The sequence below is a fragment of the Microcaecilia unicolor genome, chromosome 11 (genome assembly GCF_901765095.1).
Source record: "Microcaecilia unicolor chromosome 11, aMicUni1.1, whole genome shotgun sequence".
NCBI lineage: Eukaryota > Metazoa > Chordata > Amphibia > Gymnophiona > Siphonopidae > Microcaecilia > Microcaecilia unicolor.
The window spans coordinates 70,211,684-70,223,598 of record NC_044041.1 but is presented as its reverse complement, the minus strand read 5'-3'; positions in this window follow the sequence as shown (position 1 = coordinate 70,223,598).

The following is an 11,915-nucleotide window of genomic DNA, read 5'->3' as shown; positions in this document are numbered from 1 at the left end:
TTCCATGCCAAAGAAGACACTAAGACTAGAGTGCACACATGAGAAGAAGGAATCAGGGTTTTCCTTTTTTTTAGTTTGTTGAGTTAATGTAGTAGATTCCTGCACTGGAGAGCTGATCACTTTCAAGTAGAGACCAGACAGAGACCAACCACCAAAGGTACCCAGTGCAAGAGAATAGCAAGCTAGCAAAGACAAGTACCACCTCTTCTACAATGTGTGCACACAGATTGAGTAACATAATAAAGTACCTCATCTGTCATTGCAGTATAAGTTTGAGCTGTATTGTACAAGTAGAGTTTAATTAAGAGTAATAGTGTGTGAATATTTACTTTAACTGTGAACACAAAGTTGTGTTACTGTGATATCCTTGAGCCTACTCAAGCATAAATATCTTTGAACACTAGCTGGAATTTTAACAACTACTATCCAGTTAGGACACATATGTTACGTGTTATATTTTTTTAAATCAAACTTAGTATCCCATAATAAATAACATATTTTCTCCTTGTCAATTTCCTTGGTTGAGTGGAATTTATTTGGGGAGCCTGTTTGGACTGTGATAGTTCTGTAAGTGCAAGTGTAATACACTACTCCACCACTAGGGAGTTTACAATAACAAATATTCAGTGGCACATAACTGGATAGTGCCACTGAATATGCCTGGTTAGCATCTATGCTGGGGTGGTCCAGGGGCAGGGTCAGCACTTATACAGTTGTGCTGATATTCAGCGCTGTCAGGGGTGAACCAAGGCAAGATACCGCCTGAGGCAGGGCTGAGATGCCGTCACCCCCCCCCCCCCCCCAAGCCGAGATGCCATCCTCCCCGGGCCAAGTTCTAGCAACTCTCTCCATTCTTCCTCCACCCCATTCCCAGAGTTTACCTTCTTTCTTCATGTTTCAAAAACCAGTGGTGGCAGGCACGATTCCCATACACTGCCCTGCCGCCATCACTAGCCTCTTCTCTACTGCGGTTGCCTCTGAGGAAACAGGAAGTTACATCAGAGATGCAGCCGCAGTAAAGAGAAGAGGCAGGTGCCAGCGGCAGGGCAGCATACGAGAATTGCATCTGCCGTCACCGTCTTTTGGAACATGAACAAAGGTAAACTTGGGGAACAGGGTGGAGGAAGGAAAGGGAAGATGTCACTCCCAAAAGAGTACCGTCTGAGGCTCCCACCTCAGGTGGCCTAATGGTTGGGTTGCCCCTGATTTCTGTATATTGCACTTAACCGCATAAGTTTTAACCAGCCACGTATGCCTGGATATTCAATGCAATTTTGGCTGGATAAAGTTTGGCGGGTAGCCAGAATGGAAAAGCTAGTTTTGTGCAAAAGCAACCTTGGAGACACAATCTCTTTTGGTTGCCCCTTTTTCAGTTTTCTCCAATTTCTTAAACTAATTTTACATGGATGATTTAGTTCTCACTAAACTCATACTGGCTGATACTCAAAAGTATTTAACCGTCCAGGAATGGCACCTGGCTGTTTAAATACCCTCAAGTTGGCTATCCACCGATATTCAGTGAGAGGTAACTGGCTATCTCCTGATGAATATCCCGGTCAGCGGCTATGTCGCATGACATAGCTGGTTACTGACGATTTTCATCAGCTAACCAGTTAAGTTTAGCAGCCAGATAGACCCACATAAATAGCAAGTTTGTCTTTGGCCGCTATAACTTAGCTGGTCAGCTGATAAATATCGACTTAACCGGCTATGTTTATGGCGCCCCCCCCCCCCCCCCAAAAAAAAAAGCGGAAACTCAATGCTGGTGGCCAGATATGACCCCGGCACTGAATTTCCAGGTTTGCCGGCGACTGCAGAAGTTAGATCTCTCGCGGTCTCAATATCAGCCTCATTATGTATACTCTTTCTCTATATATTAGTAACTCGAATACTTGTAGACTGTGGATTGAGATAACATTTCCCTCCCTGGCCTATTGAAAATCTGTCTGGATTTGTACCTTTTTGTTTCTGGTTCACCTTTTCTTGTATTCTCATTGTGTTCCTGTAAATATAACTAATGTTTGCTTATATATTGCAGCCTTACTGTTTGATCTATGTATATTTCTTAGAAAGCTAATGATTGATGTACCTATATCTTGCTGCACTTTTTATTTCTTTGTTATGTTTCTAATACCAATAAAAAAAATTTAAAAAAAAAGTTGGCCTGTGAAGCACAATTTCTGGAAAAGATTGACCAACTGCTGAGTCACGCCAACCTTGTTCTGCAGCAGATAGTGTCTCCAGCCCTGGTCCTGTCATGGTTCCCCCGGCAGTCGCCGCCACTTCCTGCTGACCCGGAGAGGACTGAGTGTCACTTCCCCTCTGGTAGGCAGTGACTCTAGCGACTTGTGCTGAACACGGCCTGTAAGCTCCAGAGTTTCCAATGGAGGTTGAAGCGAAGGAGAGCACATATCGGCTCTAAAGCAAATGTTGCAACCACGATAAGCTTTGTGCATCAGCCCCTTACTAACTCCGTGACGTTTCCCCTACTTTTTGAAAGAGTAAACAATCAATTCACAATTATTTATTTATTAAGCATTTAACTCATGCCTGTTTCCAAAGACAAGTTACATTCAGGTACAGGAGGTATAATCACTGACCCAAGTGGGCTCACAATTTAAGTTTGTACCTGAGGCAATGAAGGGTTTAGTGACTTGCTCAAGGTCACAATTAGCCACAGTGGGGTTTCAACCAGGCTCTTCTGTTTCACTCAAATCAGGATTTTATGGACCTCTATCATAACTCCCTTCAGCCATCTTTTCTAGAGCCCTCCTTTTCTCATAGGAGAGTCATTCTTTCCCCTCATTTTGATTGCCCTTCTCTTTACCTTTTCTAATTCTGTTATATCTTTTTAGAGATGTGGCAACCAGATTTGCACACAAATACTTAACGTGAGGTTGCACCATGGAATGATATAGAAGCAGTATTATGTTCTTTGTTTTATTCTCTATTCTTTTCATAATAATTCCTAACATTCTGTTTGCTTTTTTGGCCGTCACTGCATATTGAGCATATTAAATATGTTGTCCACAATGACACCTAGAGGCAGTGAACAAAATTGCATACAATACTCAAGATGCAGTTGCACCATGGAGCAATACAGAGGCAGTATGATATTCTTTATTTTATTCTCTTTTTTTTATTTATTTACAAGCATCTTGAAAATTACATCATCCATACATCCAAGAATGCAAAAAAATAAAAATAAATCAAATATCTCCATTAATCAAACAGGAAATAAGTTCTATCCGGCTGATATTTTAAACTATTTAACTGGTCAGGAATGGCTTCAGGTCAGTTAGCCTTAACATACATATTGTAGCATAGTAAATGACGGCAGGTAAAGACCTGTATGGTCCATCCAGTCTGCCCAACAAGATAAACTCATTTTACATGGTATTTGATACTTTATATCTATACCCGTGTTTAATTTGTCCTTGCCATTCTCATGGCACAGACCATAGAAGTCTGCCCAGCACTGTTCTTGTACTAAAAGTTCTGAAGTAACGTCGAAGCCCTTAAAATTTACACTCAAGCCCATCTATATCTATTTAGCCACGATCAGGGTGTAGACCGTAGAAATCTGCCTTAAGCCGGCTAATATTCAGCACAAGATAGTGGGCTATCTCGGCTGAAGCCCAGTCACCGGCTATGTCACACAACATAGCCGGTTAGCACCAATATTCACTGGCTGACCATTTAAGTTTAGTGGTCAAATAGACCCGTGTAAATAGCAGGACTATATTTGGCTGCTATAATGTAGGTGGTCAGTCGATTTAGCGGCCAAAAAACCCTGGAAATTCAATGCCAGTCTCCAGATACGGACCCGGCATTGAATTTGAATTTCTGGGTTCGCTGTCAACTACGGGAGTTAGCTGGGCTTCCTCCTGCATCTCAATATTGATTCCTATCACTTTAATCCACAATAACAGGGAGCAAATAGGAAATTGTACAAAAAGAACAAAACACAAGGGTTAAATGAAAAGTAATGCCTCCACCTCCACAATTCATCAACAGATGGCAGAATTTATATAGTACATATGTTCACTTGTACTTTGAAATCTCTTTCTTCACCTCAGTTGCTCAGAATTGTCTGTGTGAAGAGGCTGTTTTGTTATTGCTTGTGAACTAGAAGCATGGAGCACTTGGTGTGATTTAAGCTACTTATCATGATAGAATTTCTGAGTGTTGAAAGAGTTCCTCCAATTGAAATTTACCACTGCAAGCAAGTTGTTTATGGCGATGCCTGTGTTGATGTGAGTACAGTGTGTTGCTGGCCAAAAAATGTAAAGATTATGGACTAAGAAGGGCTAATTTGTGTGATCAAAAATTAAGTGGACGACCTATGACAGCAACAAACAAATCTCACACGAAAAAGGTTACTCCTATTTTTAGGATTCAATTCACTCTCTCCAAGTTTACCGCATTGATTGTATTCATGTCTATATTTGATCATTTCACTATTGTTATGCTGATAACAAAATTGTAAGTTTTATGGCAAGCTATACACTGCCTTGGGTGAATCTCTTCATAAAGATGGTTAACAAATCCCAATAATTAAATAAAATAAAGTATAAGATTACTGAAAGAAGATGACAAAGCATTATTATTGGCAAAAGCTAAGAGATACTGGGAAGAAAGCCAGGAGAGCAAAGGCACACAGTGAAGAGAAAATAGCCAGTACAGTAAAACAGAACACAAGGCTTTCTTCGACTGCATTAGTGACAGGAAGATATACAAAAGCAGAACTGTAAAACCAAGTGGAGAAGGGGAGAATTACGTGCAGGTGGACAAGGACAAGGCAGAAAAAAGGAGAATATTTCTGTTCAGTATTCATTGTGAAAGAACCTGAGGTAAGATCACAAAAACACTACCACTAATGGCAATGGAAATTAGAAGATTTGTAACCGTTCTCAGAAAATGATATTAATGAGGAGCTAGCAAAGCTAAAGCTGATAAAACAATGGGGTCAGACAGGATATATCCACCGGTATTAAGGGAGAGAAGATCCCTGGGCCAGTGCTCAGAAAAGCAAAGGTAACCTGGTGCTATTGCCCCTCCAGGAGGAGAGGGCCCTCCTCCCATCCCCACCCTCTGTGTTATCTGAAGGAAAGGGCAGCTCCTCTTCACTACCTGGCAGTGCCAGGAGGGTGGTGTGATGATCCCAGGCCGTACTGGTCCTGGATCCTCAATTTTCTGGGCCTAGCGCCTTCTATAGGCCACTGAGACAACCCTGCCAAGGTAAATAGTCACTACTTGTAAGGGCCTCACACACAGCAGTCAAACTAAAACGTCTCAAAAACAAAAGCTTTAATGTTTCTTAACAAAATTCATGGCATCCTCATATCATTGACTTGGGATTCTTTGCTTTCCCAGTTACAACCATACAACAAGTATTTCCCCCTTTTACAAGTCTTGCTTTACATTGTATTCCAGTCCAGGTTTCACACACACAGAGTTTTAACATGCCTTCCTTATTATGCACCTCTGCTTCATATTTCAGGGCAACCTTTTGCATCTGCGGGTGTACCCTTAAGCTTTCCCTCTCTTATCACTTCCCTTCTACAATCTGGATAAGAGAGCAAATCTCCCCAAACTAGAACCAAACCTTCCTATAAAGCCAACTGACAGGTAGCTTCCTGCATACCTCTTTCTTCCTTGACTGGTTTTCACCCCACCCCAGGAGCTTTATAAATACCTTAAGCTTTTTAAGCAGCTGACCTGGCAGACTGTTGGTGGCAAATCTCTTCTCCTTCCCCAGACTCCCAGCTACCTATTGTAGAGATCAAACTTCCAAACTACTGTGCCTAGGAAAACAAGCAGCAGTCTCTGCAAGTCTCACTCTTGCTGAAATTCCCTTTAGTAATAGCCTTTTTGTCCTTGTCTGAGACCTGACGCTGTGGGTCACTGCTCTACAGGTTTGCAGTATTTTGTATCTCATTTTCCTAACTGCTGCACCATCACTCTGATTTGAACTTTGCCTTTATTTGCCCTGAAGCCCTTTTTTGGTAGCCACTCCCCATACTAGTTCTGCCTGTAATCCAGTTCACCCTCAGGGGGGCTAACAAACCACATGCACACTCCCCATTGTTTACTACAAACCTTGGAGATCTTCTCTAAAGACAAAACTTTGAAATTCTTTTAAAGCCTCCCAAATACAAGAGCCCACCACTACCCTAAGCTGCACATCTGGGGCTCATATGCTGAAGGCCTCCTCAATAGATAAATTCAGATGTAGGACTCAATGCCTTTTTCACTCCTCAAAGTACTTCTGGCATGTCAAGTGGCCACTGGGCAGTATCAGAGAGCTGAGCTTTATCTACACACCAAACTTTGGATTTTACAGCCCACCCATCTAAATATTGTAGGCCAGTAACAAATAATGATGGCATCTCAACCTCCTCCTCTCTGCATGATTAAGACAGGAGGTTCAGTCCTGTCTCAATCAGTAAAAATAACTGCATCCTTTGGACTTGGGCCTTGCTAAAGGGCTCATTTGTTTACCTGGGAGCAGCTCATCACATCAAGGGACTGATAAAATCATAAATGACACTTAGCTTTAGTCTAATTCACTGTTATTGTTACTATTGTGTTAATTATGCCCTTTGGAATTTAGGGAGAGTGAAGGCAGAGTCAAGATTCAATGACAGCGATTCAATAACAGCGTCAGTAGTTGGAGAACAAGTCCAGCGCTGGGTGGACTTCTATGGTCTGCGGCTGCGCCCTGAAATTAGCAAGGACAAATCAAGATCAAGTATGCATATGTAGTATCATATCATACCCTGTGCTATGAGTTTACCTTGTTGGGCAGACTGGATGGATCTTACAGGCCTTTATTTGCTGTCATCTACTGCGTTACTATGTTACGTCTTGCTTACAAAATCTGTGTGTACAGCAGATGTAAATGTCCTCACTTTCAACCTAGAAGCAATTTCTGCCACATTACTTGCATTTTTTTAATGTTTCTACAATTTTTTATTGACATTCAAAAAGAGTACAATCAACAGTTTAGTTGTCCAAAATAGATTTAACAAATTAGGCAAAATACAGCAGATGATCAAAACCATCATCATCAGCTTTTTCTTTAGCATCAATCCCCCTCCCATCCCCTGAACATTTATTTATTGATTTTGCTCACATCTTTTTCAGCAGTAGCTCAAGGTGAGTTACATTCAGGTACACTGGGTATTTCTCTGTCCCTGGAGGGGCTCACAATCTAATTTTGTACCTGAGACAATGGAGGGTTAAGTGATCACAAGGAGTAGCAGCGGGATTGGCCACCTCTGGATATCAAGACGTGCTCTAACCACTAGGCCACTCCTCCACTCCAGATGCACCAAGATGTGTAGTCTCAGAGAAGTGACCAATAGTCCAACATAACCATAAGAAACCTCTCAACTAACCCCCCATAACCCCCCTCTCAGCTCCCCTACCCAAGTAAACCCCGGCACCTGGTCTCCAGAGGCCTGGACTGATAGCCCCTCTGGACCTAGCGCTCCTCCCCATTTAGAACCCCCCTCCCCCTCCCCACAGTAGAAGCTGACTGGATAATAAGAGTATTAATGGGTGCCATAAACGTCGCTTATAGATTATTGAGGATGAGGCTATGACCCCGAGGACAGACTTTGTAAGTAGGGGTTCCAAATCAATGTAAAGCACTTCTTACGTTTGGGGGATCCCCTCGCCTCCTAAGTCGCCAAAAGATCCACCTGATTCCTCCAGTGCCAGAAGGCCGGGGGCTCCGATGATGTCCAGTACTGCAAAATACTTTTCCGGGCCACCAGACTTAGTTTGCGGCACAATATGACAGCGTGACTTGTATTTTTTTTTTTTTTTAACATGGGTGTATACCTTCCGCCTGACATTCAGCTGATGGCAAGCAGAACTTTTTATGTCTGCCACCAGGATTAAACCCAGATATTCAGTGCCAGGCCTCATCCAGCCATCAGCATTGAATATCCGGTTTCATTTTTGGCTGCTAGAACTTAACTAGTTAAGGCAATATTCAATGCCTGACTGCTTAAGTTAAACCGGTCAAAGATAGGACTGCTATTTATGCAGACCGATTTAATGGGTTATCTTATGTGTCAGGCACTGAATATCAGTACCTAACTGCATAAGCCCCCCTCACAGTAGGAGCTAACCGTGAATATTCAGTAGAGATAACCAGTTAAGTCCTGCTGAATGTTTAAGATGAGCTGCAATCTATTTAACCAGTCAGTGACTGTTTCTGGCCGGTTAAATAGCTTTGAATACCAGCCAGCTTCTGTTTAAGGTCATAATTGCACTCCGTACACTTAACATCATGGGAGAAATTCAGTAAATAGCGCTGGGAACATCCACGCTAAACTAATATTCTGAAAAAGACACTCCGTGCAGAGCGCCCTTTGCAGAATACTAGCTTAGTGTGGATCTTGCAACTCACTTTGGGCGTGGCACTTATGCCTGCTGAAACCTGGTCTAAATGCAGGTGTGCAACTAATGGTAGTTGGGCACATAAATGACCCTATTCTATAACATCATGAATAAACCCGCCCATGCCCTTCCCGTGGCCAAACCCCCTTCTGATTTGCATGCTGTCAACATTTAGGTGCATATTTTATAGACTAGGGCACAGGGCAGATCCATGCATAAATCCAAATGAGTGCCAATTAATGCCAATTATTGTTAATAGCTCATTAACTAATTAGTTTGTGTGCAGATCTGGGATTGGCACCCAAATTTGAGCAACCTACACACAATCCAGGAGCATGTCTTTTGTTTAATGTTGCAACTACCCTCCATAGAGTTAACGCCATTTTGTTTATTAGAATTTATTTACCACATATTTGAAGAAATTCATGACTTCCTTTTAAAGGATGTAACTGTTCTCTGTACAGTTACCCGCATGCCTTGTGTTTAGGGTTGTAACTGCTTTCTCTACAGTTAACCTAGTGCCCTCTGCTTAGGATTGTAACCAGAGCAGCCAAATGAGAAGAGAGAGGAAGCTGAGCAAACACGCTTGCACGGGGAGGAAACCCCCCCCCCCCCCCCAATACACACACTCCTCAGATAGCCCATTTAGCAGTTTGGGCTGTTTTTGGGCTCCCTTTAGGTGCAGGTTGGGCAGACAATTCAATCTTTTCCCATCTGGCAACCCTGGACTGCTCTCTGAACAGTTAACCCCATGCCTTCTGTTTAGGGTTGTAAGTTACAATTGGTTTACCATGTCGAATGCACTAGACATGTCGAATTGGAGGAGGAGGATGTTATTACCTATTGTTATTTGCTGTTTGAATTTGGTTAGGAGAATGAGGAGTACTGTTTCTGTGCTATGTAGAGGGTGAAAGCCTGACTGTGATTGGAATATGTCCAGTTTGAGAATTTATATCTGCTGTCTTATTTTGCACAGGGTATACTAGAGCTGTAACAGCTTATAGAAATTATGTATAATGAAAAAAAAATCACAAGTTATTTTTTTCTCCTATACTGGTATAGTATTTTCAGTGATACTGCTTATATGCGCCACAGCTGGTATAAGGGGTGTGGCTAATGTGGGTGTGGCTACCATAGGGGCGGACCCACAGGTGGTGACCCCCACCCATAATGAGTACTGGTACCTTTTTTCCTACAAAAAAAAGCACTGGTTACAACCCTAAACAGAAGACATTTGGTTAACAGTACAGAGAGCATTTACCAGTGGCGTAGCCACAGGTGGGCCTGGGTGGGCTGGGGCCCACCCAATTAGGGCTCAGGCCCACCCAACAGCAGCACACGTATTAGCGGTAGCAGGTAGGGCTCCCTGATTGCAAATCTCTGATGTTGCCCAGCTGATGACTCTTTGCAGATCCTCCCTGGCTGCACATCTCTTTGCAAAGATTTTTTTTTTCTGATAGGTATTTCCTTTTTTTCTGTATTATCAATTACTTTTCTGTACAAGTTACTTGCTTGGTTATATATTATAAAATTGCATAAATAATAAAAATATCTCTGCAGATGTTGTCTAACTGGTGCCTCTTTGCAGAATCCCCATAGCTAGTGACTCTTTGCAGATGCTCTCTAGCTGCAAACCTGGCTGATGTTTCTTTGCACACTCTCCCTGGTTGCAGCTTTCTTTGCAGACACTCCCTCATTGTAGTTCTCTTAACCTCTTTGCAGATTCTCCATAGCTGATGTCTCTGCAGATGCTATCTAGTTGCAGAGCTCTTAACAGATGCTCCTTGGCTGGTGTCTCTTTACAGATGTTCCCTGGCGGCAGATCTGTTTTTCAGATTCATGGCTCTTTGCAGATGCTCCCTCACTGATATCTCTTTGCAGATCCTCCCTGCTTACAAAGGTCTTTGAAGACAGCCCTGACTGATGTCTCTTTGTGGATGCTCCCTGGTTGCAGAGCAGATGCAGAGCTGTTTGTAGCTATTTCTGGTTGGTGTCTCTTGGACATTCCCTAATTGCCAAGTTCATTAAAGATTCTCTAGCTGGTGTCTCTTTGCAGACAGTCTTTAGTTGCAGAGCTCTTTGAAGTCTGCCCCAGCTGGTGTCTCATTTTCAGAGGTTCCCTAGTTGCAGTGCTCTTTGATGTCTCTTTGCAGATGTTTTATAGTTGGGATTAGATTGCAGATATTCCCTGATTGCACATTTCTTTGCATATGCTCCTTAGCTTGTGCCTCTTTTTTCAGATGTACTTCAGAGTACATTCTCAGGGTTCTTCCTCCACCCCCATTCTGCTCTCTGTGGGAGTTCCCCAGGGATCTGTCCTTGGACCCCTTCTTTTCCCAATCTACACCTCCTCCCTGGGTTCTCTAATCTCATCCCATGGGTTCCAATATCATCTTTATGCTGACAACACCCAGCTTTATCTCTCCACACCAGACATCACTGCAGAAACCCAGGCTAAAGTATCGGCCTGCTTAGCCGACATTGCGACCTGGATGTCCAACCGCCACTTGAAACTGAACATGGCCAAGACCGAGCTTATTGTCTTCCCTCCCCAAACCCACTTCTCCTCTCCCTCCACTCTCTATCTCTATTGATAACACCCCCATCGTCTCCGTCTCATCTGCCTGCAACCTCGGGGTCATCTTTGACTCCTCCCTCTCCTTCTCTGCACATATCCAGCAGATAGCCAAGACCTGTCGCTTCTTCCTCTACAACATCAGCAAAATTCGCCCCTTCTTATCTGAGCACACCACCCGAACTCTCATCCATTCTCTCATTACCTCTCGCCTTGACTACTGCAACCTACTCCTCACTGGCCTCCCACTTTGCCATCTATCCCCCCTTCAGTCCGTTCAAAACTCTGCTGCACGTCTTATCTTCCGCCAGAACCGGTACACTCATATCACCCCTCTCCTCAAGTCACTTCACTAGCTACCGCATACAGTTTAAGCTTCTCCTTTTAACCTACAAATGTACTCGATCTACAGCCCCTCCCTACCTCTCTACCCTCATCTCGCCTTACATTCCTACCTGTAACCTCCTTTCTCAAGACAAATCCCTCCTGTCGGTACCCTTCTCCACCACCGCCAACTCCAGGCTCCGCACTTTCTGCCTCGCCTCACCCCATGCCTAGAATAAACTCCCTGAGCCCATACGCCAGGCCCCCTCCCTGCCCATCTTCAAAGCCTTGCTAAAAGCCCACCTCTTCAATGTCGCCTTCGGCACCTAACCATCATACCTCTATTCAGGAAATCTGTACTGCCCCTACTTGACATTTCGCCCATTAGATTGTAAGCTCCTTGGAGCAGGGACTGTCCTTTTTTGTTAATCTGTACAGCGCTGCGTAACCCCAGTAGCGCTCTAGAAATGTTAAGTAGTAGTAGTAGTAATGCTCCTAATTTCAGAGCTTTTTACAGTGTTCCTTCACCAGTGTCTCTTTATGGATACTACCTGGTTGTGGACATAGGTGCCAGCTCTGTGGGTGCCTGAGCACCCTTAAT